Raw genomic sequence first — 15515 nt, forward strand, 5'->3', positions numbered from 1 at the left:
TGAAGATTGATTCTGCACTTAGTTTGACCAGTTTCTTCGACCTGTAATATGTCATTTGGAAGTTTTGATGCAAAGTTATCCTGGACCAGAAGTCATTTTTTGGGCATTTGGGCATTTGAGCTGAAAGTGGTAGCAAATGCTGCTACATGGACACTAGAATTGAACATTATGAAACAAAACTATTTATTGTGGAACTAGGACTCCTTGCACTACATTCTGATGAAAGATCATCAAAGGTAAGGGAATATTTATGTTGTAATTTTGTTTTTCTGTTGACTCCAACATCGCGGAGAAATATTGTTACATCTGAGCGCCGTCTCAGATTATTGCAATGTTAGGCTTTTTCCGTAACGTAAAAAAAAAATGTGACACAGTGGTTGCATTAAGAACCAGTGTATCTTTAATTATATGTAGAACATGTATATTTAGTCTAAGTTTATGATGAGTATTTCTGTTATCTGGCGTAGCTTTCCATAATTCCTCCGGATATTTTGGAGGATTTTCTGAACATGGCGTCAATGTAAACCGAGATTTATGGATATAAAATGCATATTATCGAACAAAACATAAATGTACTATGTAACATGTCATATGACTGTCATCTGATGAAGATTTTCAAGAGGTTAGTGATTGATTATTTTTTTATCCTGCTTTTGTGATTTTTATCTTTTGCTGGAAAAAATGGCTATGTTTTTTTCTTTGGTTTGGTGGTGGTCTAACATATGTTGTGTTTTCGCCGCAAAACATTTAAAAAATAGGGTAGATGAACAAGGTGTTTATCTTTCATTTGAGTGGAGGTTAAATATTTCTAAAGAATATTTTTGCATTCCCTGCGCCACCTTTTCAGCGGGAACCCATTACCTTAACAAGTTTTAACCATTAAGCGATGTGGGTTACGTGATGGTCAAATGTATTTAACCTGTCTACGATACTGGTTCCCAATTGGGAATCAACCCTCCCACGTTCAGCTGAAACGGTGGCGCATGGAACGCAAAAATATTCTTAAAAATATTTAACCTCCACACATTAACAAGTCCAATAGCTCAAATGAAAGATAAACATATTGTTCATCTAGCCAGCAAGTCAGATTTCTAAAATGTTTTACGGCGAAAACATAGCACATATATATGTAAAACCACCACCAGACACAGCTCATTTCAATAGCCAAAACATGCAATCAACAAACGCAGGATTAAAAAATAAATCGCTCACTAACCTTTTGAAAATCTTCATCAGATGACAGTAATATGACATATTACACAGTACATATTTTTTTTTCAATAATATGCCATTTATATCCATAAATGTCCATTTACAGTGAGTTCACCTTCAGAAATTACTCAAAAATGCCCGCAGGAAATCTATGTAGCGCGGCAAGATAACGTAAATAGACATCATAAACTTTGACTAAATATACATGTTCTACATATAGTTAGAAAGATACACTGCTTCTTTATGCAACCGCTGTGTTAGATTTATTTTTAACGTTACAGAAATCGCACACTATTCCATATGCTGAGACAGCGCTCAGTTCCAAGCTACATTTCCACGTAATGTTGGAGTCAACAGAAACACAGATTTAAGCATAAATATTCCCTTACCTTCGATGGTCTTCTGTCATGTATTGTCATGTTGTGTCTTTCTGTCCTTTCCTTTCACCCTGTCTCCCTCTGCTGGTCGTACTAGGTTACCGTTTCTGTCCCTCTTTCCCCCAGCTGTTCCTTGTCTTCTCTGACTACCTCATTCACCCCTTTTCCCACCTGTTCCCTTTTTCCCTCTGATTAGGTCCCTATATCTCTCTCTGTTTCTGCTCCTGTCTTTGTCGGATTCTTGTTTGTGTGTCTCATGCCTGAACCAGACTATCATCGTGTTTGCTGCAACCTTGTCCTGTCCTGTCGGAATCTACCTGTCCATCTGAGCCCACGTGTGTTCATCATTAAAGAAACTCTGTTTGTTAATTCGCTTTTGGGTCCTCATTCACGCTCCTGACAGAAGAATCCGCCCAAGAATGGACCCAGCGACTTCGGATCCTCTCCACTCAGCCGTCGAGATCCAGGGAGCGATGCTAGGCAGACACGAGCAGGAATTGTCTGCTGCTCGACATGCCGTTGAGACCCTGGCCACCCAAGTCTCCAACCTCACAGAACAGGTTCACCATCTCCGCCTCGATCCACCGGCCACTTCCAGGGCTTTCGAATCTCCGGAGCCCAGAATCAATAACCCGCCGTGTTACTCTGGGGAGCCCACTGAATGCCGCTCGTTCCTCACCCAGTGTGATATTGTGTTTTCTCTCCAGCCCAACACTTACGCCAGGAGCACTGCTCGTGTCGCCTACGTCATATCTCTCCTTACTGGACGGGCTCGTGAGTGGGGCACGGCAATCTGGGAGGCAAGGGCTGAGTGTACTAACCAGTATCAGGACTTTAAGGAGGAGATGATACGGGTTTTTGATCGATCTGTTTTTGGGGAGGAGGCTTCCAGGGCCCTGTCTTCCCTATGTCAAGGCAATCGATCCATAACAGACTACTCTATTGAGTTTCGCACTCTTGCTGCCTCCAGTGGCTGGAACGAGCCGGCTTTGCTCGCTCGTCTTCTGGAGGGTCTCCGCGCAGAGGTAAAGGATGAGATTCTCTCCCGGGAGGTTCCTTCCAGCGTGGATTCCTTGATTGAACTCGCTATTCGCATTGAGCGACGGGTTGATCTTCGTCACCGAGCTCGTGGAAAGGAGCTCGCGTTCTCCGTTGCCCCCCTCTCCGCATCACTACCATCTTCCTCTGCCGGCTCGGGAGCTGAGCCTATGCAGCTGGGAGGTATCCGCATCTCGACTAAGGAGAGGGAACGGAGAATCACCAACCGCCTCTGTCTCTATTGCGGTTCTGCTGGTCATTTTGTCACTTCATGTCCAGTAAAAGCCAGAGCTCATCAGTAAGCGGAGGGCTACTGGTGAGCGCTACTACTCCTGTCTCTCCTTCAAGATCCTGCACTACCTTGTCGGTCCATCTACGCTGGACCGGTTCGTCAGCTTCCTGCAGTGCCTTAATAGACTCTGGGGCGGAGGGCTGTTTTATGGACGAGACCTGGGCTCGGGAACATGACATTCCTCTCAGACAGTTAAGGGAGTCCACGGCCTTGTTCGCCCTGGATGGTAGTCCTCTCCCCAGGATTCAGCGTGAGACGCTACCTTTAACCCTCACTGTTTCTGGTAATCATAGCGAAACCATTTCTTTTTTAATTTTTCGTTCACCTTTTACACCTGTTGTTTTGGGCCATCCCTGGCTAGTTTGTCATAATCCTTCCATTAATTGGTCTAGTAATTCTATCCTCTCCTGGAACGTCTCTTGTCATGTGAAATGTTTAATGTCTGCTATCCCTCCTGTTTCCTCTGTCTCTTCTTCACAGGAGGAGCCTGGTGATTTGACAGGGGTGCCGGAGGAATATCACGATCTGCGCACGGTGTTCAGTCGGTCCAGGGCCACCTCTCTTCCTCCACACCGGTCGTATGATTGTAGTATTGATCTCCTTCCGGGAACCACTCCCCCCCGGGGTAGACTATACTCTCTGTCGGCTCCCGAACGTAAGGCTCTCGAGGATTATTTGTCTGTAGCTCTTGACGCCGGTACCATAGTCCCCTCCTCCTCTCCCGCCGGAGCGGGGTTTTTTTTTGTCAAGAAGAAGGACGGGTCTCTGCGCCCCTGCATAGATTATCGAGGGCTGAATGACATAACAGTGAAGAATCGTTATCCGCTTCCTCTTATGTCTTCAGCCTTCGAGATCCTGCAGGGAGCCAGGTTTTTCACTAAGTTGGACCTTCGTAACGCTTACCATCTCGTGCGCATCAGGGAGGGGGACGAGTGGAAGACGGCGTTTAACACTCCGTTAGGGCACTTTGAATACCGGGTTCTTCCTTTCGGCCTCGCTAACGCTCCAGCTGTCTTTCAGGCATTAGTCAATGATGTCCTGAGAGACATGCTGAACATCTTTGTTTTCGTTTACCTTGACGATATCCTGATTTTTTCACCGTCACTCCAGATTCATGTTCAGCACGTTCGACGTGTCCTCCAGCGCCTTTTAGAGAATTGTCTTTTTGTGAAGGCTGAGAAGTGCACTTTTCATGCCTTCTCCGTCACATTTCTCGGTTCTGTTATTTCCGCTGAAGGCATTAAGATGGATCCCGCTAAGGTCCAAGCTGTCATTGATTGGCCCCCCCCTAAGTCACGCGTCGAGCTGCAGCGCTTTCTCGGCTTCGCGAACTTCTATCGTCGTTTCATCCGTAATTTCGGTCAGGTGGCAGCTCCTCTCACAGCCCTTACTTCTGTCAAGACGTGCTTTAAGTGGTCCGTTTCCGCCCAGGGAGCTTTTGATCTCCTCAAGAATCGTTTTACATCCGCTCCTATCCTTGTTACACCTGACGTCTCTAGACAGTTCGTTGTCGAGGTTGACGCGTCAGAGGTGGGCGTGGGAGCCATTCTTTCTCAGCGCTCCCTCTCTGACGACAAGGTCCACCCATGCGCGTATTTTTCTCATCGCCTGTCGCCGTCGGAACGTAACTATGATGTGGGAAACCGCGAACTGCTCGCCATCCGGTTAGCCCTAGGCGAATGGCGACAGTGGTTGGAGGGGGCGACCGTTCCTTTTGTCGTTTGGACTGACCATAGGAACCTTGAGTACATCCGTTCTGCCAAACGACTTAATGCGCGTCAGGCGCGTTGGGCGCTGTTTTTCGCTCGTTTCGAGTTCGTGATTTCTTATCGTCCGGGCTCTAAGAACACCAAGCCTGATGCTTTATCTCGTCTCTTCAGTTCTTCAGTAGCCTCCACTGACCCCGAGGGGATTCTCCCTGAGGGGCGTGTTGTCGGGTTGACTGTCTGGGGAATTGAGAGGCAGGTAAAGCAAGCGCTCACTCACACTCCGTCGCCGCGCGCTTGTCCTAGGAACCTTCTTTTCGTTCCCGTTCCTACTCGTCTGGCCGTTCTTCAGTGGGCTCACTCTGCCAAGTTAGCCGGCCACCCTGGCGTTCGGGGTACGCTTGCTTCCATTCGCCAGCGTTTTTGGTGGCCCACCCGGGAGCATGACATGCGTCGTTTCGTGGCTGCTTGTTCGGTCTGCGCGCAGACTAAGTCCGGTAACTCCCCTCCTGCCGGCCGTCTCAGGCCGCTTCCCATTCCCTCTCGACCGTGGTCTCACATCGCCTTAGATTTTGTCACCGGACTGCCTTCGTCAGCGGGGAAGACTGTTATTCTTACGGTTGTCGATAGGTTCTCTAAGGCGGCTCATTTCATTCCCCTTGCTAAGCTTCCTTCTGCTAAAGAGACGGCACAAATCATCATCGAGAATGTTTTCAGAATTCATGGCCTTCCGTCAGACGTCGTTTCGGACAGAGGTCCGCAATTCACGTCTCAATTTTGGAGGGAGTTTTGCCGTTTGATTGGGGCTTCCGTCAGTCTCTCTTCCGGCTTTCACCCCCAGTCTAACGGTCAAGCAGAACGGGCCAATCAGACTATTGGTCGCATCTTACGCAGTCTTTCTTTTCGCAACCCTGCGTCTTGGTCAGAACAGCTCCCCTGGGCAGAATACGCCCACAACTCGCTTCCTTCGTCTGCGACCGGGCTATCTCCTTTTCAGAGTAGCCTCGGGTACCAGCCTCCGCTGTTCTCATCTCAGTTCGCCGAGTCCAGCGTCCCCTCCGCTCAGGCTTTTGTCCAACGTTGCGAGCGCACCTGGAAGAGGGTCAAGAGGGTCACTTTGCCGTTATAGGACGCAGACTGTGAGGGCTGCTAATAAGCGTAGAACTAAGAGTCCTAGATATTGTCGCGGTCAGAGAGTTTGGCTCTCCACTCAGAACCTTCCCCTTAAGACGGCTTCTCGCAAGTTGACCCCGCGGTTCATTGGTCCGTTCCGTATTTCTCGGGTCATTAATCCTGTCGCAGTTCGACTTCTTCTTCCGCGATACCTTCGTCGCGTCCACCCGGTCTTCCATGTCTCCTGTATCAAGCCCGTTCTTCGCGCCCCCGCTCGTCTTCCCCCCCCCCCCCATCCTTGTCGAGGGCGCACCCATCTACAGGGTCCGTAGGATTTTGGACATGCGTCCTCGGGGCCGTGGTCACCAGTACCTCGTAGATTGGGAGGGGTACGGTCCTGAGGAGAGGAGTTGGGTTCCCTCTCGGGACGTGCTGGACCGTGCGCTGATCGAGGATTTCCTCCGTTGCCGCCAGGTTTCCTCCTCGAGTGCGCCAGGAGGCGCTCGGTGAGTGGGGGGGTACTGTCATGTATTGTCATGTTGTGTCTTTCTGTCCTTTCCTTTCACCCTGTCTCCCTCTGCTGGTCGTACTAGGTTACCGTTTCTGTCCCTCTTTCCCCCAGCTGTTCCTTGTCTTCTCTGACTACCTCATTCACCCCTTTTCCCACCTGTTCCCTTTTTCCCTCTGATTAGGTCCCTATATCTCTCTCTGTTTCTGCTCCTGTCTTTGTCGGATTCTTGTTTGTGTGTCTCATGCCTGAACCAGACTATCATCGTGTTTGCTGCAACCTTGTCCTGTCCTGTCGGAATCTACCTGTCCATCTGAGCCCACGTGTGTTCATCATTAAAGAAACTCTGTTTGTTAATTCGCTTTTGGGTCCTCATTCACGCACCTGACATCTTCGTTCAGAATGTTCTGGAAGGCTTCATACTTACCCAATACATCGTTTGGTTTCAAGTCTTGCGTCTTTGTATTAGCTACTGCTAATAACATCAGCTGAAATGCACCCAAAACGTCCTCTGGTCCGGAAAAGTTGCGCATCAAAACTTCAAAATTACACATTATATGTCGACTAAACAGGTCAAACTAAGTGCAGAAGCAAGCTTCATGATGTTTTAGACGTGCAAAACAAACTTCAATTCAATCGGCCATCGTCTGCCCTTCTCTTGAGTGCTGGAAACAAAGGAATGGCTGGGACCAATTCGCGCCCATACGCACAGCCTATTCTCTCGTGGCACGCACTAATTTCACTCCCATAGGGTCAATTCTCGCGGGATTTGAACGATTTGAAGCTCTAACGAAAGAGGACATCTAGCGGAAGAGATAGAAAGTGTCCTCAGAATCATAGCTGGTTGGGAAGGGTGGGGGCCATGACGTCAAAGTTGCTCCAACTTTCATGGCCACAAAAACTAGTTTGGAAGAATGCCTGCCCTGTGAGTTCTGCTATACTTACAGACATAATTCCAACGGTTTTAGAATCTTTAGAGTGTTTTCTATCCAATAATAATTTTTATTTGCATATATTAGCAATTTTTGACAGATTTTTTTTCCAGTTTACTAGGGGTACCCAATCTCTCCAAACAAATGAGAAGAGAATCATATGAAAAGTATTGAAAGAATTGCCTTGTGAAAGGCAATTACTTTCTTTTAAAGGTATTTTTAGATGAAACACTGATTAGTTTGGTAAAAAAGTTACTGTGTGATTTTGTGTTGTACTCAAATGAAAAAGTGCTTAAAAACTTCTTGGCGCACCCATCCCGTTAGCGGGATCATTTTCGTCAACATCCGCTGAATTGCAGAGCGCCAAATTCAAATTAAATTACTAAAAATATTTAATTTTCATGAAATCACAAGTGCAATATACCAAAACACAGCTTAGCTTGTTGTCAATCCACCTGGCATGTCAGATTTCAAAAAAGCTTTTCAGCGAAAGCAATCCAAGTGTTTATGTGAGGACATCTCTCTCAGCAAACAAAACATTACAAACAGCTAGCAGCAAAGTAGATTGGTCACGAAAGTCCGATTTAAAAAAAAAAATTTAATCGCTTACCTTTGATGATCTTCGGATGTATGCACTCACAAGACTCCCAGTTACACAATAAATGTTCCTTTTGTTCGATAAAGATTATCTTTATATCCAAAAACCTCTATTAGTTGGCTCGTTTTGTTTAGTAATCCACAGGCTCGTGCAGGTCACGACAGGCAGACGAAAATTCCAAATATTATCCGTAAAGTTGGTAGAAACATTTTACAATAAATAATCAATAATATTTCAACCGGGCGGTAGCCTTTTCAATAAGAGAGAGAGAGAGAAAAGGTCTGCTCCAACCTTCTTGCGCATGCAAAACTCTGGGGACACACAGCTATCCACTGACGCAATGTGATCATTCTCGCTCATTTTTCAGAAAAAAAGCCTGAAACTATGTCTAAAGACTGTTCACACCATGTGGATGCCATAGGGAAAGGAATATGGTTGATATCCCTATAAATGGAGGGAAGGCATGCAATGGAACAGAGAGGTTTCAGAAAAACAGCACTTCCTGGTTGGATTTTCCTCAGGTTTTCGCATGCAATATCAGTTCTGTTATACTCACAGACAATACTTTGACAGTTTTGGAAACTTTGGAGTGTTTTCTATCCCAATATGCATATTGTATGCATATTCTAGCTACTGGGCCTGTGAAATAGGCAGTTTCATTTGGGTACGTTTTTCATCCAAACATCAAAATAATGCCCCCTAGTCTCAAGAGGTTAAAGTTTTGAATCAACAGCTTTCGTGATGATCTGTTTTGAGTTGTGAAGTAGAGTTGTGAAATATTACCACATGTGTGAAAATAGTATGAAAGCAAACAAATAAAAAGTAATTCATGTTTTGAAAGATATTTTACTGTTCTCAAGATCATTTGTCACAACATGATGGGAGCTCTGTGCTCTGTGAGTTTGAGTGAGAAATTCTGATGTATCTGAAGTGGTTTGGAGTATTGGAGTCAATAACAGAACGTATAGCTCAGTATTTAACATGACGTCATGGAAGGATTGTAACTGAAACTTGCAGCATTCTGAGCTACTATAAAGTTCACACTTTTGCTGTACATTTCCTGTATAGAAGGTGGTGAGAGACAGAGTGTTCTGTTGAACGTAAAATCACATCAGACTGGGTTGTGGGAATCCTGAACCATGAACCCGGTTTAAAGTTAGTCTGTAGAGGTCTTGGCCTTAAAGTAGTCTATATACTGCAATGGTTCCTATCTTCCACTGAGGGGAGCATGTACACACAAACAGAAGCAGTAAGAGTTAAAGTGAGGTGTGTGAACACTAGGAAGTAGTAGTTCTCACTGGTGCCTTGGTCCTTGACACACATTTGTGCTCAGGCCAATTTAACGTAACAGGCAGACTCTAACTCTCATGGCTCTTCATCTCTCCCTCCTCCTGCTCCTCCTTCTCCTCCTCGTCTACAGAATCTCAGCGGGTAAAGGTAACATTTCTATTTATTAAGGGTGAAGTCCCCTGAGTCAATTCACTTTAAAAACTGTATAATCAATCAGAATCATGAACAAGCTGTTTAAAAGTGTTGGAGCGATGTGATATTTACATTTTCCCTCTGTAAAGATTCTATTAAATGTTAACTCTAATTTCAATGTGTTTTGTGTTGATGTGTCCACAGTGGGGTATGTTTCTGTGCAGACAGGAGGCTCCATCACCTTTCCATGTAGCTATGATCAGTATTACATAAACCACGTGAAGTACTGGTGTAAAGGATTAGTTTGGGAAGTATGTTCTTATGTAGTACGTACTGACCATCCTAAGAGCAGTGGTAAAAACTCAATCTCTGATGACATCAACAAGAGAATCTTCACTGTGACCATGACTAATCTGACGTCATGGGACTATGGGAATTACAGGTGTGTTGTGGAGATCAATAGAGGAACAGATATAATGATACATTGGTTCTACCTATCTGTCACTACAGGTAAGATCCCTTCACTGCTTGTATCTAGTAAAGTAGAATGAATAATTCCTAGACAGAGCTATACTGTAAATGTAGTTAAAACAAGATTATATTTTGTGTCATGATGGAGTAACAGAACTAAGCTTGTGAGGATAGTTACGTTCTTCAAGAATCAATGATTATATATAATTATTATGAATTTAAAAGACCAAAAATGGATGTACCAATCACAGAATGCAGCTTGAAGGAATTTGTAAAGAGGCTGTTGTAAAAGCACTTTTTCTCCTCTGAATTCTTTTTTTTTTTTTCTGTGTTCAGGTACTCCAGAACTCTATGTGGAACAACAGGAAGTGACTGGAGTAGAAGGAGGGAGTGTCACTGTCATGTATTGTCATGTTGTGTCTTTCTGTCCTTTCCTTTCACCCTGTCTCCCTCTGCTGGTCGTACTAGGTTACCGTTTCTGTCCCTCTTTCCTCCAGCTGTTCCTTGTCTTCTCTGACTACCTCATTCACCCCTTTTCCCACCTGTTCCCTTTTTCCCTCTGATTAGGTCCCTATATCTCTCTCTGTTTCTGCTCCTGTCTTTGTCGGATTCTTGTTTGTGTGTCTCATGCCTGAACCAGACTATCATCGTGTTTGCTGCAACCTTGTCCTGTCCTGTCGGAATCTACCTGTCCATCTGAGCCCACGTGTGTTCATCATTAAAGAAACTCTGTTTGTTAATTCGCTTTTGGGTCCTCATTCACGCACCTGACAGTCACAGTCTGTTGTTACTATAGTAACTCTGGAGATATGAAGTGGTACAGGATGGGTGGTGATTGTGTGAGTGGGTATTCTGGGACTTTACATGGAACATCAGTGACATTAAAGCGGACTAGTGATGCCAACAACAGAACATTCTTAACAGTGACTATGAGTGGACTGAAGATGGAGAACACTGACTGGTATTGGTGTAGAGTTGGAGAACTAGAGATGCCTGTTCACATCACTGTCAGTCAACAAACTGCAACACAGAGAACCTCTAAGATGACCTCAAGTTAGTAGATCATTCACATACTTTATGATCAATATGATTCCCTTTGTTTTATCCACTGGTATCATCTGGAACTAATTGTAATATGAACTATGAATGTGATGTTGCTATACAACCTGACTATCTGGTTTACCATTAACTTCATTGATGATATTGTTGTTTTACCTCACAGCAACCCAAGATCCAACCCCTCAACAACCCTCTGCCTCTCCAACTGCTGAGCCTGTTCAGACTGACAACACAAGTCAAGGAGCTGAGGGGAACATGGAGGAAGTCCACCAGAGGTTATTATCACTCCTTCAGATGTTTTATCCCACATGTTGTTAGATAATATGAACTCAGAGAAACATTACAATTCCATCATACACTACAACAGTTCATGCTAACCAAACACCCTCCCTAAATGCATATAGAGACCGTTATCACTTCCTCCTGGGTAGAACATCTCTGTGGTTGCCTTGTGAGAAGTAGCAGCAATGTTGGTGTTATTCTCACTCATGTGCAAGGACAAGTTGCACACACAAAAAACATTATTTGTATAGTAATAATCTCAATAATAATCATATCATCTCTTCATTTGCATGGTCAACTTTCACACATGTGAATAGATAAATAATTGTTCCACTTATCATACAAGTTGTTACCTTTTCACAAATGATCAATTTATAATGATCTATTTTAATTGTATTATTAATTCAAGTTGTCATCAGGTCCGTGAAAGTCCTACTCATCTCTCTGGGCATGTTGGTGGTGGTGACAGCTGGTATCCTAGTAACATGGAAGATGTGGAGAAGGCATAGTAAGTAGTCATTTTATGTGAATATAAAACAGGAGAATAGTTTAGAAAATACTAAATGTATTGATATTGTGACCAACAGTATATTTCTCACCTGTGATTCATCTTGAATGACAGAAAACATTTGGAGGAATTGTCTTTAAGAAATCCATTCAGAGATATTATTGTACTATAACAAACTCAGAAGTTACTGACATCTCCCTCTCTTTATTCCAGAGGACAATAAGTCCAAGGACCAGACAACTAACAACTCAGTGGTAGGATACACTTCTTTAATTTGATTATTTTCAAACATCTGCTTTTCTGTTGTTGATTTGGGATCATCTACCATTTGACTCCAGCGTTACCTGTTCAGTTGATTATCAATGAGTTGACATAAAAGGTCCCATATTCTAACTGAACCCAAGCTCTTACAGTGCTCACGATGTTGAAAAATGTTGTGAATACTGTCAGTTCACTAAATATACACCTGACTGCATCATATCAGTGGAAAGGTGCAGCGTGAGTAGAGTTCCACATATTTATTAAAGTGAATCTTCAAAAAACAACAACGAATAAACAAACGTAAAGTTCATAGTGCACATAGCACTAAACCAAAACGAAACAATATCCCACAAACGCAGGTGGGAAAAGGACCACACTAAGTATCATCCCCAATTAGAGGCAACGATCATCAGCTGCCTCCAATTGGGAACCATACTCACACCAACATAATACAAGACTAGAACACCCCCTAGTCACGCTCTGACCTATTGCACCATAGAGAACCCCATGGGCTCTCTATGGTCAGGGCGTGACAGGTAATTAATGGGGTCAAATTTGTCTTCACTTTTGTGGATTGGGGTGATCAGTCCTTGGTTCCAGATAATGGGGAATATGCCAGAGCTGAGGAAGATGTTAAAGAGTTTACGGATAGCCAGGATAGATTTGTGTTCTGTATATTTTATCATTACATTTAGGATACCATCAACCCCACTAGCCTTTTTGTTTGTAGGGTTTGTATTTTCTCCTGTAGATCATTTAATGTAATTGGAGAATCCAGTGGGTTCTGCTAGTATTTAATAGTTGATTCTAAGATTTGTATTTGATCGTGTATATGTTTCTGCTGTTTGTTCTTTGTTATAGAACCAAAAAGAGATGTGACCCATTTTTGTTGGTTATGTTGTCGTAGTTGTGTCTAGGGGGACATATGGGGGAGGGAATGCTGTCACCTCCAGGTAGGTGTTTTCTCCACCTGCGTGCTGAGGGCTTCTTGTCTAGTTCTGGCATTTAGATTGCCAAAGACTGGTCCATGTCACTGGGCCTGGAAATGGTTGATCTCCTCCTCTAGGGTGAGCGAAGTGAGCTGAACATCTGAAGTTCCGGGTCTTTTCCAATGCATGTAGCCATGTGTTTATCTTCTGTGCTGTCCATTTCTCAGAGGCCAAACCCAGAGAGACGCCATGACGTGATGTACAGCACTGTGATGCCTGATCAGTTCAGGACAGAAGAGAAGGTCAACTTATGGCTACAAGCATCTCGGCTCTTAGACAACATAATGACTGTTACTCATAAAACGTCACTGCCTTGGCAAATGTGCATCTGTTTTAGAAAACAATTGTATTTCCACTATCACTTTCTGTCTTGGAACAAGCAATAGGTAAATGTACACTATAACAGTATAACAACACGTTTTTGTTACTTGGGCGTCTCTCTACCAACAGGATCCATTTCCTGAAGCTGATGATGATGTCACATACAGCACTGTCATCCCCCAGCACAAGACCCAACTAAAAGGACAGACCAAGGTAAAGCTGTTCTACTGATTATCCACAGCTATGTTATGTTATCAGAAACAACAGTAGGTGATTGTTTCCTCAGTGTTAATATAGTCATGGTTACGTCACCATTATAGCTGTAGGCCTAATATATCACCTTTATGTTACATATCACAATTATAACTGTCTACCCTTTTAATTTCACAGAGAAGTGTGTTTTTATAGTGTATCTCCATCATGACAGAACTGTCCCTGTTCACCTCTCTACCTGTTCCTCCTCTGTAGTCAGCAGAACCAGATGATAATGTGGTCTACAGCTCACTAGCTCTACAGGTGACCACACAGGTCAGTGTTGGTGCCTTTTTAGTTTGCTGCACTTAAACCTGTATCACCACTTTCTGAGAAGCGGACCTTGTCGTTACCATTGTCTGTAAGATTACAGTGGTTTGATTGTGACTGAATGTTTCACTTCCTCTCCAGCAGAGGGCAGCAGCACAGCAGTGACTGACAGAGAAGACCTTTGTCTCGTCATTTTACTGGAAGGACAGAAAACTCCCTTCTCCTGTGTCACAACATCTGTCTGCCTCCAATATTCTTCTGTCATACCTCTTAACCCACCCCAGGTAGATCCCTCTATTCTTTAGTGTAATAAACTACTGAAGACAGTCTGCTGTGTTTGTTTTCATTATCACCACATACACTATCTGTTATATTAGTTATGTTCCATCCACCTTTTCACCTTGTCTCTTGTTGTTTACATGTTCATCTTATTTCTCTCATATATATAGTCAAATGTCCAATGCCAGTAACCAATCAGGAGTGTAAATTTAACGTACAAGCTGTGTAACAAAATAAATATGATGATGAGGCTGAATACAAAATGTACAGTTCCAATCAAAAGTATTCACCCCCCTTGGTATTTTTCCTATTTTGTTGCATTACAACCTGTAATTTAAATTGATTATTTGGGGATTTAATTTAATGGACATACACAAAACAGTCCAAATTGGTGGATTGAAATGTAAAAAATTACTTGTTTCAAAAAAAAAAAAAAAAACAGTGGTGCCTGCATGTGTATTCACCCCCTTGCTATGAAGCCCCTAAATAAATAAGATCTGGTGCAACCAATTACCTTCAGAAGTCACATGATTAGTTAAATCAAGTCCACCTGTGTGCAATCTAAGTGTCTCACTAAGTGTCTAATTTTGCACGCCCAATTTTTCAGTTTTTGATTTGTTAAACAAGTTTGAAATATCCAATAAATGTCGTTCCACTTCATGATTGTGTCCCACTTGTTGTTGATTCTTCACAAAAAAATACAGTTTTATATCTTTATGTTTGAAGCCTGAAATGTGGCAAAAGGTCGCAAAGTTCAAGGGGGCCGAATACTTTCGCAAGGCACTGTAAATACATTTAAACTCAGTTTTTCACAATTCCTGGCATTTAATCGTAGTGAAAGTTTCATGTTTTAGGTCAATCTCAATGGCGTTCTTTATTTTAAGAGTGTGAAATGTCAGAATAATAGTAGAGCAAATGATTTATTCCAGCTTTTATTTCTTTCATCACATTCCTAGTGGGTCAGAAGTTTACATATACTTTAAATTGTTTAACTTGGGTCAAACATTTTGGGTAGACTTCCACAAGCTTCCCACAATAAGTTGGGTGAATTTTGACCCATTCCTCCTGACAGAGCTGGTGTAACTGAGTCAGGTTTTTTAGGCCTCCTTGCACGCACACAAGTTTTCAGTTCTGCCCACAAGTGTTCTATAGGATTCAGGTCAGGGCTTTGTGATGGCCACTCCAATACCTTTACTTTTGCTTGGGGTCATTGTCCATTTGCAAGACCCTTTTTCCTGCAACCATAATGATGGTTATTATGGCCAAACAGTTCTATTTTTGTTTCATCAGACCAGAGGATATTTCTCCAAAAAGTACGATCTTTGTCCCCATGTGCAGTTGCAAACCGTAGTCTGTATTTTTTATTTGCGGTTTTGGAGCAGTGGCTTCTTCCTTGCTGAGCAGCCTTTCAGGTTATGTCGATACAGGACTCATTTTACTGTGGATATAGATACTTTTGTACCTGTTTCCTCCAGCATCTTCACAAGGTCCTTTGCTGTTGTTACGGGATTATTTGGCACTTTTCGCACAAAAGTACGTTCATCTCTAGGAGACAGAACGGGTCTCCTTCCGGAGCGGTATGAAGGCTGCATGGTCCCATGGTGTTTATGCGTGCGTACTATTGT

The 15515-nt window shown here is 43.4% G+C and overlaps 1 long non-coding RNA gene across 2 annotated transcripts; it reads left to right on the plus strand.

The window, feature by feature from the left end:
- The first annotated feature begins 11731 nt into the window (after positions 1-11731).
- On the plus strand, positions 11732-14263 carry LOC118966004. 2 transcript variants are annotated; one of them, XR_005053192.1, is made up of 4 exons: positions 11732-11772; positions 13219-13302; positions 13558-13617; positions 13753-14263. It is a non-coding gene; the product is annotated as an uncharacterized LOC118966004 (long non-coding RNA). The 2 variants fall into 2 exon arrangements; XR_005053191.1 differs by lacking the exon at positions 11732-11772 and having other exon boundaries at positions 12678-13302.
- The last annotated feature ends 1252 nt before the right edge of the window (positions 14264-15515 follow it).

The sequence above is a fragment of the Oncorhynchus mykiss genome, chromosome 1 (assembly GCF_013265735.2).
Source record: "Oncorhynchus mykiss isolate Arlee chromosome 1, USDA_OmykA_1.1, whole genome shotgun sequence".
In the NCBI taxonomy this organism is placed as follows: Eukaryota; Metazoa; Chordata; class Actinopteri; order Salmoniformes; family Salmonidae; genus Oncorhynchus; species Oncorhynchus mykiss.